At 39.5% G+C, this 17,545-nt stretch overlaps 1 pseudogene; it reads left to right on the top strand.

Moving 5' to 3' along the window:
- The first annotated feature begins 2,304 nt into the window (after window positions 1–2,304).
- Window positions 2,305–17,545, top strand: part of LOC127617775 (exportin-5-like) — a 35,377-nt pseudogene continuing 20,136 nt past the window's right edge.

Genomic DNA, 17,545 nt, shown 5'->3' with positions numbered 1-17,545 from the left:
ATTAATGTTATGTATTCACTTGTTACAACCTTTGCCTTAAAGAGATAGTTCACACAAAAATGAAAGTTCTTTCATCATTTACTCACCCCCAAATTCACACAGGTTTAGAACAATTTGGGGGTGAGTAAATGATAAAATAACTTTCATTTTTGTGTGAACTATCTCTTTAAGGCAAAGGTTGTAACAAGTGAATGCTTAACATTAATGAATGCATTGAAAGAAAATAGTATTGTTTTTTAGTCGTTTTGTGGGAACTATCCCTTGAGGCTGGAGTTTCTCCTAGAGTTTTTTTTTTTTTTTGGGTCGAATTAATTGTGTTTGATTTCTATGTAGACACTGGTACGTCCAAGGATCTAGGTCAGTGGATTACAGGCATATCATTGCAATTTTCAATGTTGTTCTGACAAAAAAGTGCTGTGCATTTATAACAGCTGAGTAATGTTTGTGGTTTACTCAGATGCTTTCAATTGTTTTGGGTTCTTGGACACAATAGTAACTTGGTTTTGAGGAACTCTTAGGTTGATGTTAAATTATGCAATACAGTAGTTTTCACATAATTGTTCCTTTAAAAATCAACCAAAAATGTTAAATACATGTGAAAATGTGCCTCATGCCACAAGACAGCTAACGTATTATGGTGTACTTAACACTGTGGATTTCTCTAACATGCATTTGTACCATGCATGGAGTTAAGTGTAAAATGCATAGAGTAAAGAATTTAAAATGCAAAGTCTGCCATACAGACTTGGTACTGTAATGTTGTTGTTGTGCATTGACACAAAGTGTTTAAATAATAAAAAGTTATTTGACCCGTGTTATGGTCTGTCTTTAATTTAATTAGACTACTTAAGTAATTAATCCGTCTATATGCCTATAGATAATAGGCCTATTTGTGTTCAGTAAACCAAAAATATTTAGTTCTGTTATTTATTAGGTAAACATGACTATTTATGGTGTGACAACTTGCGATGTTAATGTAATATTTTAAGCTGGGTGGACTTTAGTCCCTGACTGTCAAGTTTACTCAAAAAAGCGCTTGCGATAAGTTGCCTTATAATTTAAAGTTGAATCAAAATTTTTTTTTTTACAGTGTAGAATTTGTTACAGGAAATTGTTTAACATGTCTCATACATTAAACATGTGTCTCCACAAAACCCTTTAAAATATTTTGTATATTAAAAGAAAGTGTCTGTCTTTGCATGGGGGATTGGAAGAAGAGTGGGATCAAGAATCGATAATAGCCTTGATATATCATAAGGCGTTTTTTGGTCTGGTGGTTGAACATTCGACTGTAACTCTCCTTTGAGTTGAACGAAACTTGACCACTAGTTTACTTGTGTCACTAAAGAACCCGGGTTCTAGACTCATCTCTTTTTTTTATTTATTTTTTTATTCTGTTAGTAATTATATTCTGTTAGTAATTATACCTTCATGATATTTGGTCTTAAACTTTTATGTGTTTAAAAAAGTTTGACTTGTTTAAAACAATTAGAAATATTTAGTTAATGTTGTCTGTCTTTGCTTATATGAAATGGAGATGGAAAGAAGTATGATATTGTGAAAAGGCGGATTTGAACTCTGATCACCCACAGAACCAACACCACAGACTAACGTTCTGCTGATCACACCACTTCTCTGTTAACAATGCTGAGGTTTTATCTTGTTCCACCTGACCCGGAGTGAAAATAAACCCACACCATTGGTTATGCTATTTACACTTAATACAAATAGCCACTCAATAAAAATAAATACACTTAGTTTTTTGTATATTCATGCTATTTACACTTAATACAAATAGCCACTCAATAAAAATAAATACACTTAGTTTTTTGTATATTCATAAGTTAAGCGTGGATCCTCTGCATCAGTCACGGGTCCCTCGCAACAAAAACAAACTTCAAACATTCTGCTCTTCGTGCCATTTTGTTTACTAAAGGTGATTTTCAAAATTTTGTCTGTTTCTGTCTGATTTGGAGTGCAAATGGTCAGATCATGAAAGCACCATAAGCTCCTTTTCTCTGACACTGCATGAACCAGTGCTTCATCCACAAACTCCTTTTCACTCTCTCCTGTTTTCTAATCACTGTGACTCACGCTAAACTCACGTGTAACCAGGATTCCCTTGTGCACTTACAAAGCACTTGAGAGTCTTGTGAATATCCATGATATCCATAGTCTGGTAAACATTCTTCCTCTGGCCAAGAACTGCCCACTAGACATAAAGGGGCTATTTTTTTTTTTTTCCAACATAGAGAAAACAAAACTTTGTTGAAATACAGTGAGTATTGTTATATATGGATTATCATGATTTCAGGTGATGAAGAGATGATGCCAGTGGATTCATCACAAGGGATTCAAATAAATGCTTCTCAGCCTTCAGATGACCTCCCAGAACTGGCAAGAGACTTCTCCAAAATGAGGTGACTTTTACACCATACATTTTTTTAGCTTCTGTAGTTGTGCTCTGAGTAGAGTAAATGGGATAACATTTTACAATTAGATTTCATTTATTAATATTGATTAACAGTTATCCTGTTTAATTGGTTAATATTTGTTTTATCCTCAGGATATTTATATGACTCTCCTGACTATTTGTTTTAACTCCCTTTCCTGGAGGGACACTATTAACTGCCAAAGGACTGCCAGCATGCTCTGCTGGACCTTGCTAAGACAGGTGCTGATATTTTCTTACTAATGAAATGTTGAATTATTATTATATTTTTTTTGGCACTTTCCAAATGAAATGAAATTTGTATTGAAAAGATGTCAGCCTTTCATATGCAAGCACTCTTTTTTTTTTTTTCTTCCTTGATTGCACCGAGTGTATATGTGAATGAATTGTTGTGCAGGTTGTTGGTGGTAATCTACTTCCAGAGGCTGTTACGTGGCTCTACACCAGTGTTCTGAAGGGTCTACAGATGCACGGCCAACAAGAAGGCTGCAATGCCGCTCTGACTCAGTTGGCATTGTTCATCTATGAAGCTCTGGTGTGTAAGCTTGGTCGCTTAGTTTTTATCCAGATCTAAAATAACGACATAACACCAGGTATTTGTGGACAGAAGAGTGGAAGAGATTCATTTTCACTGCATTAACAGGCCTTTGTAAACTTCCTTTAGTTTTCCACCAAAATAAATTGTTTGAGGGTTTAACTGGACCACATAGCAACAAGTAGGCATAGCTGCAGGCCGAAATCTCCAAATGGGGCGGAATCTCCAAAATAGGGTGGTTTCTCCAGAAGGGGGTGGAGTTGCTCCAAAAGGAGCAACTTCAGGTCTGAGACCCTTATTGCAAAGTGAACAAAAACAGATAGACAATGAGCAGGTGTTAATGCGATGTATGTTTTATTTATTTATTTTTTTTAAAAAATTTCTTCTCTCTGTTTCACAATTTTTTTTATAAAGGAATCACATTTTATCATGTTTAAATAACAGTGTTTTTCAGAATCATCACAGTATGATTTGTCCAAATCATACAACATAAAATATGTTGATAAATATTTTTGTTGTTGAATAGTAATTTGATCTCATAGGGATACGTACATCCTGTCCATAGGATACATGAGATCATGTATAACTCTAATGTGCTTTATCCAGATGATCGGTTATCCATTCTGAAAACCTGATAAAGCCAGAAAGAAAGATGCAGCGTGCAGTATAGACACACTCCAAACTTTCCAAAAATGCCAAAATGTTGTGTATAGCAAAGTGTTGAAAAATTATACAAGCAAACTACATAAATAAAATACAGATTCAATATTGTCACAACATCTTAAAAGGAAAAATCCCAGCGTTATTTCGTTTCAACTGTAATTCAATCTATATAGTGAGGTCAGAGCCACTGCTGAGTTGGAGCAAAATCAAGTAAACAAAAAGGAGAGAGTGTGTAAGCTTATTCTACACTGCAAAAAGGTCTTTTTGATTTGTCATTTTTGTTATTTGTAATAACAGTATCCAAAATCTTTTAAAACAAGGGACATTTACTTGAGGAGCTACATGAGAATCAAAGAGAATCAAAATCTGCCAGTGCAGTAAGACACAATACATTTATAAAAAAGATACATTCTCTAAAAAAATGTCTTGTGCAATGTTGCTTCTCTGGTAAATGTCTTATTTTAAGGATGTTTAAATGTTTTACTGGAAACAAGACAGAACACACATTAAGAATGGAATTATTTGCAATTTTAGTTTTTTGTGATAATTTCATAAAGTTTTGAGAATTTATTTTTAACAAAAAAATGTATTTATTGTTAGCAAGCACATGTTTAAAACAACCTTTAACTCAAGGTACAATATACATGTTCTGTTAACCTGTTGATACGCACCACCTTTTTGAGCACAAACCATGAAAATGACTTAATATATGCTGTTATTTTTTAATGTTAGAGAAGCTGAAGTTTATAGTAATGGAAATATTTTGTGCTGAACATGTTTTTATAATCTGAAAAACAATAATAAATGTGCCAAGACAACCCAGAAATACAATGTCCTCAAAGCCACAAGTCTAAAGAAGTTATGTTTAAAATTTGAAGATGATCTAACATAAAATGAGGTTCCTGCAAGCTTTTTTCTCTGAAAATTGCTGCTGGTGTACGGAGTAAAATTAAGGCTCCGCATTTCAAGACGACACAAAATCTGACTGCACTATTGGCTATTATGAATAAAACTATGCCCCATTTTATAAAAATAGACTTGAGACAGGCTCATTTTGTTTATGAGACTCTAATATATAAGATAATATACAGTGATCACGTTTTTATATTGATCAGTCCCATTTTGATATTTTATGTTTTAATTTGTCCTCCTGGCACAAATAACTAAATTGCTGTTTCTGAAGCATTGCTATTGTGAAACAGAGATCAGATATCAATGTTGAACCCTTAGACCTTTGAAAAGATGTATAATTTGTTAACATTATTACATTTATTGAAGGTAAATTATATATGAAATGTATGCAGAGTAACATCACTACCGCGTGCGGGCAATTGCGTATCAACAGGTTAAGAGATGTTTATTTGTTGTGGCAGTAATCGCCTGATAGTCAATTAATCATTCTTATAATTGTTAGATTAGTCAATTATTCATGTAATTGTTAGTAGCTGCAATAATGGACACTATTCTGGATTAAGTACATGTACGTCAAGGATTTCTACAAAGTGTGGAAAGTGTCCTGACAAATCCTGTCTCACGAGCAAGAACAGAGGTTTGTCCTAATGGCTGTGTAGTTTATTTGTTCAAATTTCAGGGTTTGAATGAGCATTTGGCTAAAACTAGTTCAGTGAAAAGTCCTTTCCCTCTGGTGATAGATGGAAACATTGAAAGGTGATATACACAATTCACTTGAACTTAAAGCATTGATAAATTGTAACCAATAATATTTCTAGTGAGCTTAAATTAAAAGTTATTTTCACACATTAAATATTATGTTTGATTTTTATTAAAACTTTTTATCTATGAGGCCTTCATTAAACCATATATGCTGTTAATTTATTTTGATAGGTGCTTGAAAGTGTCCTTGAATCTGTTAAATGAGTATAAGATGTATGCAAAACCTTTACTAGTAAAATTTCATGTCACAAATGGACTAAAAACCAGCCCAGCACAGGGCAATTGTGACTTTTGGAATAGAAATATTAATAAATTCTGCTTAAATATTAACAGAAGTTTACAAACACAGATTTGTGTTGATACATAAGCTTGTATGCTGATTACATAATTACTTTTTTTTTGTTTCCTAAAATTATAATTCATCATTTACTCGCCCTTATGCTGTTTCAAACTCGTATGACTTTTCTTTCCTCTGTGGAACAAAGCTATTTTGATTGAGATATTATGTAAATATATCAATACAATCCAAAACTTCCAAGCCAGAAGTGATTTTCAATTGTTCTGGAGTGAAAACATTATTTTTAAATGCCGGTTAATTTTATTCCGATCATTTTTTTCATGATTCTAGAGGCCAAAGGGTTTATCAAAGTAAATGTTTTGAACTGCACCACTTAAGTTTGTCTATAAAATAAATTAAACACGTACTTTGATCCTAAAGAAAACTGCTGCATCACACATTTCTTTGCCTAATTGCCCGTTGTGGATGTAGCATTTTGTGAATGAAGGCCTTTTTAACAATTATGTATAATTACTACATATACAAGCACTGCTAATCTAGGTACAAGAAAAACATTTTTAGAGGTAAAAAGTACATTTCTCAGTTGTTTCCAAGTCTTAACTGAATTATTGTTAGATTTGAAGAATACAGATTTAATGCTGCCGGCTTTTGATAGATGTAGATCTGTAAATAAAATTATATTTAACTGTTAATTAACTGCTTGTTAAGATTTCTATGCTGATAAATCCATCACACAGGAAGAAAATGTATAGCTTATTTTGCTGAGGCACGTGTCTTTTTTTTGGGCTTGTTTTTCCAGACTAGGTTGCTTGATTTTCTTGGGAGATTTGGCAACACTGCAATTGGTTTTTCACCTACTGAAATCAGTGTTTTTCATCTAAGCTAAGGAGCTCAGAGTACTGTCATTTAAAAAAAAAATATATATATACTTTTATTTTATAATAACTAATTATACATACAGTGCACAGTGACTATGATGTTTACTTGTAGCGCACATTTAAGCAGGGGAATTTATTTATTGTGTCCTCGTGGCTAGGAAAAATTAGACAAGTTCAAATTTATCGGTTGACAATTACAAATTTGGAATATTGTCTGATTTATTGGCCTTGTCATCCTATTGGTCACCCACTAGTTAAAACTGTTAATATTCTCCTGCGCAGTGCATATTCACTTCAATTCACTTTATTATTCACAATAAATTTGCAAAGATTTCAAACAAATTTCTTTCACGTTGTCATTATGGGGTATTGTTTGTAGAATTCTAAGGAAAATAATGAATTTAATCAATTTTGGAATAAGGGTGTAACATCACAAAATGTGGAAACAGTGAAGCGCTGTGAATACTTTCCGGATGCTCTGTACATGTGCTTACACGATGAGGTGAAATCTAATAAATGTATAACCTGCTTGCTTTGACATCTGAGACATGTATGATATCCATAAAGTAAACGAACACTATATGTTATGATTAATTTTCATATGCACAATGTGTATCATCATACGATATAATGTATTGTTACACCTCTAGTACTTGATGTATTATTTAATGCAGCAGTGTTTCTCCCAAAAGCATCTGCTTTTGATAAAAATTATACTAAACAATAAAATTATCTAACAAAAATAAATTTCCAAACTGTATAGTTATAGTATTTACAAATGCAAATGGATAAAGAAAATATTTTAAACACTCAGCTGAATGTATTGCAAAAGACAGTGACTAACTGCACCTACACCACCAATGACTCTGTGTTTGGCTGTATGAAAGCAATGTTTTAATGTTTTTAAGGGGCTTTGTCATGTCTTTTGTCAAAGTATGAAGGAAAATGTTATTCCTCATGACTTGATGACCCCCTTAAATACTGTAATTTATGTACATCATGGTTTCAATTCATTAAAGCCATTTGTTGCACAGATGTTTTTTTGGTTCAAAAGCACTCCACATACTCTCGAAGACTCCCAGTGACTCAAAATTATGTTTTAGTTAGAGCAGAGATGCCCAAACCAGGGCCCGCGAGCCAAAGTTGGCCTGTGTTGACCTTTGATTTGGCCCGCCTTGCTGTATTACAAGAGGAATATTTTAAGAAAATAAAATGCCATTGACACTGCTTTTAATTTAGTTAATTTAGCAGATTGCAGAGTAATTTTTTTATTTTATGAAATCATGAAGGCGGAGAACCAGAGCAACTTTTATATTTTAATATAATACAGTTTGATATAATGCAAGGTTTACTTGCAGTCCACAGTCCTCAATCAAGTTAGATTTTTGGCCCTTCGTAGGAAAACGTTTGGGCGCCTCTGTTTTAGAGTCTCTTGTTGAGCTCCTTTGCGCCACTGAAACAAGCATTTAGATATGTGAATAATTCTTTCACTTAAAACCAACTGGAGGTTCAGTCACATCTTTAACTATACTTGACAATCATTAGCCATTCGTTTTTCCCACTGAATTATAGATATTGGCTGCAATTTAAGTAACCATTCAATTTAGTTCCATCACTTTGTTATTTTACCCTAAAAAAAAAAAAAAAAAAGTGCTGTTGAGTTTACAGTGTCAATACACAACCTTCCCCAATTAACTTTAGCTACATCCCCAGGATTATTGATCATTGATATTATGAAAAATTCTAAAGCCAAAAAGTTGGACAAACTATATTCTGAGGGACACCTCTTTAATTGAGGTTGAATGTGATTATTTGTTTGCAAACTAAATATTGTGTTGAATTAGTGTCTGTACTCTTACAGATGCTGTGTGAGAAATTATATTTCAACAGTGCTCACAAACGTAGACAGCCACCAACAAAAACAAGACTTGACGGTTCAATGCTTAGGTCATTGTTGACTGCTTAAAGGTTTACTGAAGTTTTAACTACAAATTAAAACAAACTATGAAAACTTGCAAAGAAAAGCAATGATACTTGAAGTGTAAATCAGCCCTCCTTTTTAATACATTTTGTCATTACAGTCATGCAGAACATCTCTCACGCTGACATGCTTTCTATAATTACTACATTATTTAATGCGTAATTGAACCATCTAAATGACTATTCCCACTAGGTAAAACTAAAACGGTTTGATTAGCTGATGATTTGATTAGATGAACAGTCTGGCATTAGATTAGACTATTCATTGGAACTGAGGAATTGATGAAAAATGGCTTGATATATGGTCCTTTTCAACTATATCACCTGTATATGGTTTCAAATACAATTGCTGAAGGAGAGATGGTATTTTTGGCACCTACTTCTTTTCTGACTGCTGAAATCCATCGCTCTTCACTTTTCCTCTGTTGAAATGTAATATTGGAGATTTTTTATTTTTCTGTAGGAGCTACAGGGAACACTGCAATAACATTTACTATGGTCTCCCATTTTGAAATGTGAAATGACTTGATGCATTGGTGAGAAGATTTAATGCATGATCAGTGTGGTCTTAATTTTGATTTTGTCCACAGAGGCCTCGATATGTTGAGCTGCGTGCCATCATGAATCAAATACCTGATGTCCAAGCAGAGGCTCTGGAGCTGTTTGATCAGAAGACCCTTCAGCCTACTGTCTCAAAAAGCTGGAGAGAAGAAGAAGAAAGAGCAGTTTAGGAAACTCATTGCAGGCACTGTGGGGGTATGGTGACTACTTCACTCTTTAAGCAGAATGCATGGCAATGTTTGAAATAGATATGATAAAAGCTTCAAACAGTACTATGCTACACTGTTACAATGTCATTGCATAATCTCATAACATTGCACAGATTCACTCAAAAATCAAGATGCATCTATAGGTCTGCACTTAATTTTTTTCTAAATTTAGGATGACATTTAGAACCAACTGAAACCACGCATATGAAAAAAAAAAATCACACACAGGCCTATATAAAGTGTGTTTGCTGTTTAAATAGATTTTGAGAATGACACACTTGGCTTTGCTATAACACTTTAATTCTGTTACTCTGATTGTATGACCACTTTAGTTTCTAAAAATAATATTTCTGAAACAATATTTGGACTGACCACATTCAATGGTTTCAGCCCCCAGGAGTGTTTGATGTTTGCATGTGTGGTTTCAGGTGGTTCAATTAGTTTTAAATTTTGACAGTCTGATCCAACAATGAGTCAAGAAAGAGAGATGGAACTTTTGGTTAATTCATCACTAGGGTTGCAGCTGTATACCGGTTTCACGGTATACCACGGTTTGAAAATTTACGGTTATCATACCATGTACATTTGCTTTGAGAAAAAAATGCAACCAGACAGAGAATCCCATATGCGCGTGCGCATCTCCTTCGTTCCTTGTCTGCCTGTCAGACTCTTCAACTTGCGATACACACACACGCAGCGGAGAAAATGTCAGAGAGAAGCGAGGCAGGGGGTCTGACTTGAGTGAGTGTGTGTGTGAGTTAAAGCAGTCTTTCTCATCTGGTCTATTCGGACTGGGCCGCTATGGTTCTCCCATTGAAGATATTTCGGCGGCCGCCCAAGTGATAGACTATTTAGGACTGCCGAGGCAGATTTAATGATAATCTCGCAAACAGCTAAAGCAGACATGGGCAATTTACGGCCCTTGGGCTGGATCAGGCCCTTCACATGGTTTAATGTGGCCCGCGGCTCATTTATCGTAAACATGTTCGGGGTTGCCAGATAAGAGACGCAACACCCCAACCATGGCATGGCAACCATGCACGCAAGTGCGCTATTTCTGTCTCTCGCTTTCCCCTTTGAGCAAACTTGGCGATCTGTAGTCCTCTGCTCAAGGAAAAGTGTTATACGGATACTCTTTGTCCATTCTTGAGGCTGCTTGTGATGTTTGGTGCTACTAATTTTGCAGGTAAACATTCTCAGTGATTAAATATAAAAGTAGATCTTGGCATCATTGACACACTGAGGGGCAATCATTGACATGCGAGCAAAATCAAGCCAGAGACGAATATGTATATGTATTTTTAGAAACGTTGAAGTCCCTTTGCACCTGTATGTTAATCTAACACTTGCAGTAATCATTTATCATAGTCATGCAGCCTGTGTTATTCAGTTGTGAGCTGAAAGTCAAACCATGGAGACCCGCATCATGACCCTTTTAGCATGTAAACGGGTAATGTTTTAGAAAACAAAAATAAAGAAGTAAACTCGCCCGCTTTGCCCAAACATTAAAAGTTCTATAAATTTCATTTTTTTATTTTTATTAAAACAGCCCCCTGATGTAGAGAGTGTTGAATTGAATAATAAATCAACAGGGAAGGAGAGATGGTAAAATAAATGTATAAGCTCAGCCTTTTAGTTTTTTAATGCCTGATAGAAAAGTATCTATACTTTTGTAGAGCAATATAATACTTTAGGCAATTGCAGAATAGTCTCACTAGTCACAGACACACTTCAGATAATAACTATTTTTGGGCTTAAAAGATATCAAATCCAAATCAATGCAGAACATTGTATCTCAAATGTAATACAATGTGGCCCCTTTACCAAAATAGTTACAAAATATTAATAATTACACACATCAACTTTACCAATTTGTTTCAGGATTTTACATGAATATATTTAGTAGTTCATTTAACATGCTATGATAACATGTAAACTAACATGCTTTAGTTATATAACATGTTATAGTTACATGCTATTTTTTATCATGTTTATAATTCTGTTTATTATAATTCTGTTAGCTTTCTTATTTTTTCTATTTATTTTAATTTCAAAAGGGAGACTTTTTACACATACTTAAAATAAATGGTTTCAAGTTTCAATTATAATAAAGTGTTCGCTCAAAATTAAATAAAATAAGCCTTCTGTTTTCACTGATAATAGTAATTGTGTAATACCGTGAAACAGTGATATTTTCTGAGACTGTTATCATACCGTGAAAATCTCATACCGTTGCAACCCTATTCATCATGCTGGATGGAAGCTCAAACAAGCGCATTGTGGCATACAGTATTCTGCACAGGTGCTCTGTTATGTACAGCACTTTTTGTAATAGGTGAACCAGGTAGTAATGTCGACTAAAAATGTGCATATTACTTACAGTATATATACTTCATACTGCAAAATCAGCATGAGTTGTGTGCCTTGAATCATAGTTCATACACTGTGTTTACACTTATTACTTCATGAAACAGAATATGGTAAGTGGCCGTTCATTCATTACTGCAGATGGTCCTGATTAAAATTAGTCCAAACACAACATAGCCCAGATAAACTATATATGTGTGGCTGGTACATAATTGGTTGATAACTGTAGAAAATTATCAGCGGTAATTCCACATTATTTTATTTTCACAGTTTATTTGCTCGCTGCAGAGAATCTCCTAACTTCTCGCAGGCAGGCAGGCAGTGTGACAGAAATATTGTGTTTAAAGCCATACTAGCATAACAAAAGGATCGGCTATGAATGTTACTGTGGGGGAATCATTGCCATGTTTTCGCTTATTACTTAATGAAACGTATCGGTTACCTAATGTAACCTCGGTTCTCTCTAGATGAGGGAACGAGTATTGCGTAAGCTAGCTTACGCTACGGGAAAGATTCATCTTTTCTGAGATATTGAAGCCAAAAAATTATCCTTAATTTTTGTATCCATTGTCAACGCAGTGCGGCAGCTGCAGACCTTGAGCGGGCTAGCTAGCGAGCTCATAGGTTGCTCTGTGGCAACTGCTGCAGCCTATAGACGAGCTTGGGCGAACTCGCATCCAATGAGAGGCGTCCGCGCGCTCACTGCATCAAAGCCTTCCAAAATGGCCGTGACTAGAGTGCATATAAGCGTAGTTCGTAGGCTGGAACCCTGGTTTTCATTGACTGAAGCTGAAAAGTCGCCGTGGCGCGAAAGCACGGCCGGCTACACAATATTCGTTCCTCATCTAGAGAGAACCGAGGTTACGTTAGGTAACCGATACGTTCTCTTACGAGAGGTTCTCTCAGTATGCGTAAGCTAGCTTACGCTTACGGGAACCCATTGTCAACGCCATGCGGCCAAGCATCCACTGTATGAGCCCCAGGAAATTAAGGGGGACCGGGGAGCCCTTATGAGTGGGGAAATAATATTTGGCCGGCAAGAATGCGGGTCATTGATTGTGTAATACATAAGCACATAGTGGGAAGGGAACGACAGAGCGGCGGTGCCGGTCTGTGTGGAATGTGTCCCATCAGTGCAGCTCACCAGGGGAGCTGTAGCGTATTAAACCGCTAGTAGTTTTTGCCTGCAGAGCGGGCACTTCCATATTGTAAAATCTGACAAAGGTGGAGGGGGAAGTCCATCCCACTGCCACACATATGTCGTGAATGGAAATCCCGCTGGACCATGCCCACGAGGATGCCATGCCTCTAGTGGAGTGAGCCCTAATGCCCAACGGGCATGGCAGGTCTTTTGACGCGTATGCAGCAGCAATAGCGTCCACTATCCATCTAGATAGTGTCTGTTTCGAGGCGGCGAGACCTTTGGTGCGCCCTCGAACCAAACGAAAAGCTGCTCGAGCGCCTGAAAGCAGCGGAGCGCGCAGTATACAATCTCAGTGCTCTGACCGGGCAAAGGAGATTGGCGCTACGCTCAGCTATCGGATGCTGGCAGCGCCGATAGGGAAATGACCTGTGCTCTGAAAGGAGTACCGATCACCTTGGGAACATAGCCGTGTCTAGGCTTTAAAATGACCTTGGAGTCACTTGGTCCAAACTCAAGACACGCAGCTGACAGACAGCGCGTGAAGGTCTCCCACACGTTTGACTGATGACAGGGCAGTCAGAAAACGGTTTTGAGTGAAAGGTATTTCAAATCCACGGATTGAAGTGGTTCGAAGGGGGGCTTTCATAGTTTCGAGAACTATAGAAAGATCCCAGATAGGAACCGATGGGGCGCTGGGGTTCATCCTTCTAGCTCCCTGAGGAAGCCGGATGACCAGCTCGCTTTTACCCCATGACTGGCTGTGCAGGGGTTCAGCTGAACGCCGCAACGGCCGCCACATACACTTTGAGCGTGGATGGGGATTTGCCCTTATCCAGCAGCTCTTGTAGAAATACAAGCAGCTGACTTACACCCCACATGTCCGCGGGTCCAGGTCTCTGTCGGTGCACCATTTTGAGAACACAGACCATTTTGACGCATAGAGTCTTCTTGTGGAAGGGGCTCTAGCGTGTATGATGGTGTTTATTACTCCTTCTGGCAGAGCGATGGGTAGTCGCTGATCACCCACGCATGCAGCGCCAGCTCTGGGTGGGGATGCCAGATTGTGCCGCGAGCTTGAGAGAGGAGATCTGCTCTCACTGGGATGGGCCACGCGCTGTCGGTGACAGCTGCGTAAGGAACCATGTCTGATTCTCCCAACGCGGGCTATGAGTAGCACCGAGTGACGCCGCTTCCTGATCCTCTGCATTACCTGTGGCAATAGCGAGACAGGAGGGAAGGCGTAAAGCGGGCGCCTGGGCCAGTCCTGGGCCAGCGTGTCCTCGCTCGAGAAAAATATTGGGCAGTGAGAGTTCTCTTTGGACGCAAAGAGGTCTATCTCTGCTCTGCCGAATAGGTGCCATAACGCCTGGACTGTTTGAGCGTGCAGGGACCATTCCCCTGGGGAATATTGTCTCTGGACAGTCTGTCCGGGCCGCCGTTCAGGTGGCCTGGCACGCGCGTCGCCCTCAGCGAGCGCAGGTGGCACTGGGACCAACTCAGTATGCGCTTTGTAAGATGGAAGAGGTTCCTGGATCTGACACCGCCCTGACGGTTTAGGTAGGATACCACAGATCTGTTGTCCGAACGGACCAGGACGTGGTGACCCTGAATGACCGGAGAAAGCGCACGAGCGCGTACTCGACCGCTATCATTTCCAGACAATTTATGTGAAGGAGCTTTTCCTGAACTGACCATAGGCCGAAAACTGGAGAGCCCTCGCGAGACCGCGCCCCAACCCGTGTTGGACGCCGCCTGTCGAGATGACTTTTCGGCGAGATACAGCTCCCATTGTCACTCCCCGCTGATACCATTCGGCCACTGTCCAGGGCTGCAGAGCTGATATACAGGTCTGAGTCACCTTGATGGGCTGGTGGCCTGTGGCCCAAGCCCGGCGAGAGGCGCGGTGTTTAGCCAATGCTGAAGCGGGCGATGTGCAGTAAACCCAGCTGAAGTACTGCTGCGGCTGAGGCCATGTAACCTAGCACTCTCTGGAATTTCTTCAGAGGCGTGAGGCTGTTCATCTGAAAAGATGCGGCTAGTCGCTGAACACGGCGTGCGCGCTGTGTAGATAAGCGAGCCGTCATTGCCACGGAGTCTAGTTCTATTCCCAGGAAGGAAATGGTCTGACTGGGCTGTAGTGAGCTCTTGGTCCAATTGACTGCAAGACCCAAACTGTTCAGATGGCTGAGGAGAACTGCTCTGTGAGACAGAAGCTCCATATGTTACTGAGCCTTAATCAGCCAGTCGTCCAAATAGTTCAGAATTCGCAAACCCTGACTCTGCAGGGGTGCGAGCGCCGCATCCATGCACTTCGTGAAAGTACGGGGTGCTAAGGACAGGCCGAACGGAAGGACGGTGTATTGATAAACCTGGCCGTCGGCTGAATCTCAAGAATGGCCTGTGACGGGATTTATCTGAATCTGAAAGTATGCATCTTTCAGATCGAGAGAAATAAACCAGTCCCCTGGCGCACATGCGCGAGGAGTTTCCTGATTGTAAGCATTTTAAACGGTCTTTTTGCAAGCACCTTTTTCAAAACCCTGAGATCTAATATGGGTCTGAGGCCGCCGTCTTTCTTGGGAACAAGAAAATAACGGCTGTAAAGCCCCGACTCGCTCAGAGAGGGTGGCACTTTTTCTATGGCCCTTTGCACAGAAGGATTGCTATTTCTGAACGAAGCATGCACGCTGCTTCCGTGTTCACAGTGGTTTCGAGCCGCGCTCTGAAGCGAGGGGGCGGCGATCGAACTGTAGCAAATAGCCCTGTTGTATTGTGCTTAACACCCACTTGGATATCCCTGGAATAGCTTCCCACGCTTTGAAGCATAACGCTAGAGGGTGAATGGCCAATTCGCTCTGATTGCCGCACACAGAGCGCTGAACAAAATGTGTGAGCGCGTTTAGTGTGTTCATGCATGATTGCTCGCAGACAGCATGAACAGGCTGTTTTGTGAGTGACTTCCCGATTGGAATGAATGGGGAAAGAGTCACATCTGTCTTACGTGATGCGCAAGCATAGTCATGGGCACGGGACTTACACGCAGAGGAATGGTTGCTGGCCGTGTAACAGAGCGGGCAGAGAATGGGCGCGCGCACGCATTTGTGGGCGCCTTCATTGACTCTGACGCCGAGCGGTTCAGTAATCGCTTTATGTGAGCGTGCTCTGGTGGGGACACGAGACATGCAGTGCTTGTGTGCAGAAGTGAACACTGGATTGTGGGCACATTTTCTACACATAGGGCTGGTCGTGTGACAGAGCGGGCGGAGAATGGGCGCGCGACGCATTTGTGGGCACCTTCATTGACTCTGACGCTCGAGCGGTTCAGTAATCGCTTTATGAGAGCGTGCTCTGATAGGGGCACGGGATGTGTTATGCTTGTGTGTAGGGGCGAACACTGGGTTGTGGGCACTTTTTCTACACATAAGACATGTTTGCTCTTTACAAGATTTATTTGCTTCGCCGTGAAAACGGCGCTTGAGTGCAGGCAAGCGGGCAGTGTCACCGGCTTGTTGGCTGCTAAATTCACCACTGTAGTAGCCTGAGAGAAGGGGACTGACAGGGGCAAAGCTTTGACGGTGGTCCGGCCGCGGCGGACTGAGCCGCCGCTTGTTCAACAAAGTTAGGAAGTCTTCGGTTGCTCTGGTTTCAGCGTTACCTTAAATCGAGGCCTGCGGGGGCGGCGGTCTGCGGCGGCTGTCTGAGCGTGATCGAGGGCGGCCGCCCTGTCGACGCTGAGAAGTCTGAGTTTGTTGAACTGGGCGCTGTGAAGAGGCTCGTGCAGGAGGCTGATCGCGTGAGCGGCCTGCAGAGGAGCTAGCGCGACGCGGCAGGAAGAGGTTCATGGCTTGGGTGGCTTTCTGGACTTCTGAGAAGCGGTCAACAATGTCACTCACCGCGGAGCCTGTAGGAGATTTTATCAGTTATATCTGACATGTAAACATATAGTTGGCTGTATGTGCATGAAGGCCTTAAGAACGTGTGTTCTATATATGTGTGACATTTTAAAGTTTGCAGAGTAAACACTACGTGTGGGCTCTCATGACTGCTTATGTGTGACCTTTGAAAGTTTGCAGAGTAAGCATTACATATGGGCTCTCATGACTGCTGGGAGAAAAATATCCCTTGCAAAGGTGGTTCTGTAACTTCCTAATTTGGTCAGACCAGAGTTTGACCAAATAATGCATGTTTAAAAAAGGATAAGCCCAACCTTGTTTGTGAAGATGTATTTAAGTGAATGAAAGCCAGAGTTAGTTAGTTGCTCTGCAGGCCGACTCGGCTTTATTGGTTACAATAAAGTTTAATATTCTGAAATCAAAACCTAAGAATTTGAGAGTGATTCTTCATAGATTAAGGCAAAAATCTACAACAATTGGCGCCCGAACAGGGACAGAAGAGAGCAGAGTCGTTACATCGCGGGCTGGCTGGGAAGGCAAACACAAACACGGTGGCCACCATTAAGAGGTAAGCTTATTTTGCTTATAAACGTTTGTGTTACTTGCCAGTTTGCCTGTGGTGGTAAGAACGCTCAGAAAGCTCTTCTAAACCAAAAAGGATAAAAAAGAATAAAGGGTTTTGATTCCAGAAGACATAATTGCATGCAATGATCTGTCTGTATTTACTGGTAAGGGTGTAGGTGCAATAGCAGTAAATAGGGAGAAGATAAAGTTTAAAAATAGTATTAATATTAGAGGTTTAAATAGGCATATATGTTACTCTTGAAAAGTATTAATATTAGAGAATGCTCTTGAATAGTATTAATATTAGAGGTTTAAATAGACATATAT

This window comes from Xyrauchen texanus, chromosome 24 (genome assembly GCF_025860055.1).
Source record: "Xyrauchen texanus isolate HMW12.3.18 chromosome 24, RBS_HiC_50CHRs, whole genome shotgun sequence".
NCBI classification, from domain to species: Eukaryota; Metazoa; Chordata; class Actinopteri; order Cypriniformes; family Catostomidae; genus Xyrauchen; species Xyrauchen texanus.
This window is presented reverse-complemented; position numbering and strand designations above follow the sequence as displayed.